Source organism: Dermochelys coriacea, chromosome 3, assembly GCF_009764565.3.
Source record: "Dermochelys coriacea isolate rDerCor1 chromosome 3, rDerCor1.pri.v4, whole genome shotgun sequence".
In the NCBI taxonomy this organism is placed as follows: domain Eukaryota; kingdom Metazoa; phylum Chordata; order Testudines; family Dermochelyidae; genus Dermochelys; species Dermochelys coriacea.
The window spans coordinates 39,425,574-39,431,334 of NC_050070.1; the positions used below are offsets into that span (position 1 = coordinate 39,425,574).

General features: G+C 38.6%; 1 long non-coding RNA gene across 1 annotated transcript; it reads left to right on the top strand.

Moving 5' to 3' along the window:
- Positions 1–3,364: 3,364 nt before the first annotated feature.
- LOC122459239 lies at positions 3,365–5,503 on the top strand. The gene is made up of 2 exons (XR_006279778.1): positions 3,365–3,453; positions 4,964–5,503. It is a non-coding gene; the product is annotated as an uncharacterized LOC122459239 (long non-coding RNA).
- Positions 5,504–5,761: the final 258 nt, after the last annotated feature.

Here is a 5,761-nt window from a genome sequence, read left to right on the forward strand (position 1 = left end):
AGAAGATGAGTAGATAGTGAGATCTTTGGGGGCAGGGACTGCCTTTTTGCTCTATGTTTGTGCAGCAGCTAGCACAACGGGGTCCTGGTCTATTACTGGGGTTTCTAGGTGCTACCAAACTACAAATTTAGTATTTTATTTATTTAGTTATAAAATCTGAGATAGGTTCCCAAATTGTTTACTTTTTGAAGCAAGTTCAACAGCCATTCCAAAATTCCAGGGTTTGCTCTGAGTAACACAGAGGACACAATTGAAGACAGAGAATTTCTGAACAATAATGACCATGTTTAAATTAGTTATCCTTGAGCTATGACTAAAAGTGACAGCATCCAGGGGACAAATAAAGACACTGAATTTCAAGAGGATGTAAACCAGACAGTTTGGAATGAAATCAAATGAGACAATGCAATGGAAAGAAAGAAGACAGAGTGTTCAAAGATAAATGAGTATATCCCATGGGTAAGGTGTGCCACAAAGAGAGAAAACAAAATCAATATAGATTAACAAGGAAGTCACAAATGTAATCAAAAGTTCAAGAAGGATGCATTAGAACCAAAAACAAAGGACCAAGATGAAATAGAGAGTTTGCAGACTGTGAAAAAAACTATGTGTGTAAACATGATAAGATTTTCAACTGTGTGGAAGATATAAGAAAAATTCATCAGGGATAAACTGAGAGGTCACCTGGACTGCTAGGGCCTCATTAGAGACAGTCAGCATGCATTTACTATGCTTTACAAATTTGACACGTTTTTTAAATAAAACAGAGTTTTGGGGAAATTATGAATGTAATCGCAGAGAATGGAAATTGAGTTTATATTATGTAGTGCTTTTCATGTGCAAGCTCTCTCAAAGTGCTCTACTGAGTAATGATAAAGGAAATACTTTTGGATTATAAGACTGGGATTTTTCAGCTTGAAAAAGAGATGACTAAGGGGATATATGATAGACATATATAAAATCCTGACTGGTGTGGAGAAAGTAAATAAGGAAGTGTTATTTATCCTTCTCTTAACATAAGAACCACGGGTCACCAAATGAAATTAACAGTCAGCAGGTTTAAAACAAACAAAAGGAAGTATTTCTTCACACAAGGCATAGTCAACCTGTGGAACTCTTTGCCAGAGGATGTTGTGAAAGCCAAGACTATAACAGCATTCAAAAAAGAGCTAGATAAGTTTGTGGAGGATAGGTCCATCAATGGCTATTAGCCAGGATGGGCAGGGATGCAAAACCATGCTCTGAAGCGTCCCTAGCCTCTTTGCCAGAAGCTAGAAATGGACAACAGGGGATGGATCACTTGATGATCACTTGTTCTGTTCATTTCCTCTGGGGCACCTGGCATTGGCCACTGTGAGAAGACAGGATACTGAGGTAGACAGACTATTGGTCTGACCCGGTATGACCTTTCTTATGTTCTTATATTAAGGGAGCTGTGTGATTGTGAAGACAAAAGGAGCAGTTCTAAGACATTTCCCAATGTCTCATACATAGCTTTGGGGTAAAATTTTCAAAAGCACCTATGTGACTTAGGAGCCTAAACTCCATTTTCAAAAACAAATTAGGGCCAGGGTTTACAAAGGCATTTAGACACCTAAAGATGCAGATAGGTACTAGTGGGATTTTCAAAAGCACCTACATGAGTTAGGCACTTAACTCCCAATGACTTTCAATGTGCCTTTGCTCAGGCCCCTAGTGAGGTGAAGTATTTTGGCCAGGATATCTACTGTTTCTGAAAGGTCTCAGCTAAAGAGCTAGCTGAGATGAGTAGAAGAAGCTTCAGCTGGGTGTGAAATATGGCAGCTCTGTATGAAGTATGGCAACTCTAAAGTGCACATACACCTAAAAGAGCACTGTAATATCAGCATTGTCAAGGGTTTGAGGACAGGTGGAATTAGGGTGCCCAGACAGCAAGTGTGAAAAATCGGGATGGGGTAGGGGGTAATAGGATCCTATATAAGAAAAAGACCCAAAAATCGGGACTGTCCCTATAAAATCGGGACATCTGGTCATCCTAGGTGGGATTGGAACCCTCAGACATGTGGGGCAGACGGGGCTTAAGAAATGTGCAGTGACAGTGATACACAAATGTGCAGTGACAGTTATAAAATGTGCATTGACTTTTAGGAATACACATGTTGGTAAAAATAAACAGACCTATGGAATATTAATCTAACTCTGGAAAGTTCAGCTGCCCAGACAAGCTCTTCATTATCTGATATGCGCATTGACTTTTTTGAGTTATTATTAAACTCTGGGCCCATTGTTCAGTGCAGTATTAACTGAGACATACTGACACTTATTATATCTCTTTGACAGAGCACAACACAAAACACAAATCTGCAGGGTAAAGAAATGAAATATTGGAAAGCAAAGAGAACTGGTTTGGAGACCAAAAATGAAGCAAATGTTAGTGAAAGCAAGCAAGCAAGATTCCTTTGCCTTTACCAGACTGAAAGGGGGAAACAAATTGCTGAGCTGCATTAGCAGAGGTGTTGAAAAACAGCAACAAATAGGATTGGTGAGGAATTATTTTGCATAAATCTAGCCACTTTAGCACTAGGGGTGGTCAACTATTTTCAATCAAAACTGGGTTTACGATGGAAAATTGAGTTTTTTGACTAAACAGAATTTTTCACAAAAAATGTTTTCCATGGAAATTTTTGACTTTTTTTTTAAAAAAAGCCCACCCCCAATCCAAAAAGATTTTTCTCATAATGCACCATAGTCAGGGACTCCCATAGTGCACTGCAGGGGCTCAGCAAGAGAGAAGAGAATGGTGCATCACAGAGGATGTAATCTGGCCAGAGAACCCTGCCCATAGATCACAATGAGGACATGAGGCAATTGAATTACAGCTCCCATGAAGTACTTCCAAATCATTTTTTGTTTGTTTTGTTTTGTTTTTTTCACCTGATAGTTTCCACTGAACCTTTTTTGTTTTAATATTTTGGTGAAAAATTAAAGTTTTTGTTAACAAAATTTCAACAAAAATAAATTTGTTTGTATTGAAATTCGCAGCAGAAAACCTCCTTAGTTTTCATATTAACTTAAAAGTCAGATGGTGACTGCATATATGAATGTACAACTACTGTGGCTGTTAATAAATAACTAATACACTTTGGAAAACACTTTGGAACACGAATCTGGGTTTGTTTGAGGCTGATCCGCCTCTCCTGTGGTTGGCAACAGCAAAGCAAGGTCTTAATGTTTGTACGTGCAGTGGTAACTCATGTTAAATACACAGTTATCAGCAAACAGTGAGGTAGAGGCAAGGTGAATTAGCTGTAGTTATTTCTGTTCCCAACAGATGTAATGTGTAGTAATTGCTGTGTTATCAGTAAAATATCTTTATAATAATAATATTCTGTACTTATATAGTAATTTGCCATGCAAGGATCTCAAAACACCTTACAAATATTAATGGATTAAACCTCACCACAGCCTTCTGAGGTAAGTAAACATTACTATCCTTATTTTCCAGAAGGGGAAACTCAGGCAAAGAGATATTTTTTTAATTACTTTTCATATAGCCAATTTAAAAAGAAGATATCACATATTAATACATAAGGGGAAAACAAACTATTAGCTGAGATACTTCAGCGATTGGGATAGATAGATAGATAGATAGATAGATAGATAGATAGATAGATAGATAGATAGATAGATAGATAGATAGATATTCATGCAGAATTTTGCTAAATAAAGAAAGGCTGGATTGAAGAACAAATGTCACAATAAATAATGGAACTAAGTGCATAAAAACAGTTTAAAAAGAGAAGGGAGAACAGAGTATGACCCCTAGGTAGCTTTGGTGAATTTAAATGATGCCATATATCAGGTCATAAGGATAAGCCTTGATGTCCTTTGCTGATATTTCTGAAATTCCTCCCCATATTACAATTACAAAAAGGATTAATAATCCATTCATTCTTTGCTCTTAAATTGCAGAGTTAATTCTCTCTCTCTGACACACACACACAGACCCAACAATTCTAGACACTCACTGTGCAGTGCAACATTACCAATATTATGTAGCACTCTGTGAAATATGTTGGGGACTCCTGGAAATCATACACTGTACTAGCATCCTCCCATAAAGGGGCAGAGATCACATCTGTTTGCAGACGGAATCTGTATTGTTGATTCCCAGTCCTCAAGGTACAAGCAGATCCTGTCTGTTGGTAGTTCCAAAAGTAAAGTATTCATAGAATCATAGAATCATAGGACTGGAAGGGACCTTGAGAGGTCATCTAGTCCGATCCCTGCACTCATGGCAGAACTAAGTATTTTCTAGCCCATCCCTGACACTAACTTGCTCTTAAAAATCTCCAATAATGGCGATTCCACAACCCCTCTGAGCAATTTATTCCAGTGCTTAGCAGCATCAAAGAGACACATGCCAATTTCCTCACCCATTCAGTTATTTGTTTAGCCCAGATGTGAGCAAATTCCCCTCAGAGCTCCTTGGTGACATTCATGAGTGGATTTCACTAGCAAGGTAAGCTGCCATAGTTGCACATGCCTGTTACATTATCATGGGTTTTCCCCACATTAACATTTTCTCACTAGCAATTAAAATAAATATTGCAAATACAGCCAGTTTTGGAGCTCTCAAGTATCTAATGAGTTCATTAATCACTGGGATGTGTGTAGTCGATGTAGGTGTTTACATAACAGCAATACCAAAACTTACTGATGTGGATGACATTCAGAAATACATGTTCCTAATTAGGCAACAAGCCAAGAGAAAGGGTGGCTTGATATACTCTTTAATGGTGGATGTATTCATCTTTATTAAAAATGATCACAGGGCCAATAAATAAGCCATTCATCTTGGCTCCATTCTGCGTGGCCTCTTTTCCAGTTCCAATGTTACTCTCGCTGGTGAATGCAGTATTTTGGTAGCCATGTTGGTCCCCGCTGCACAAGTCACCATCTGATGAAAACTTGTGTTTTTCAGAGAAGTATGACTGGCCTTGCTTTTCTAATATCCTCTGGTCCACACGGCTACAACACTGCAAACAACTAAGATATCGAATGTTGCCATCTGAAATGGAAACTCCACAACATGAAAGAAAAGGAAGCAAAACTTAACAGCAACTTCTACTTCCTGAGGAAATACAAGAAACAAAACATACATCACCCTCAGAGGACTCACCATCTCAGAAGTTGGTCCAGTAAAAGATATTACCTCACCCGCCTTGTCTCTTGCTGGTAGACATAGGAAGCAGACACCACAGGGCCATCCGACTATGACTGTCCTCATGTGCATTGTCCATTCTTAGCTTATTTTCACTGGTCATGAATATCATGCAAAAATTAACAGGAAGGTTTCTCAACTACACAGACTTTCTGTCATTCTAACTTGTTGGTGAGACACCCTAGTTTGTGATGATGAATAGCATGGAGACATCCTGCTACAGGTAGACAGCAACCTTGTACTGATAATTCTTAACAAGTGTCTGATAATATTAATAAATAATATACTAGGCCTCTTTCTCCACTGCTTTGCACACTGTGCAGTCATGTAAATCGGGGCCAAGCGAGGGCTGAGTGGGTGTAGATTGCTGCCGTTCTGATTCAGTAGGATTTTGCTGGAAAACTGGCCAGAATTTTTTCAAATATACTGAGGACTCCTGAGAGCCTAAATCCTATTGACATTCAGTGGGACTTAGGCACCTAACTCTCTTAGGCACTTTTGAAAATCCCACCTAGAGAACATACCAAACACAATGAGCAGCACAAGAGGTACATTCTG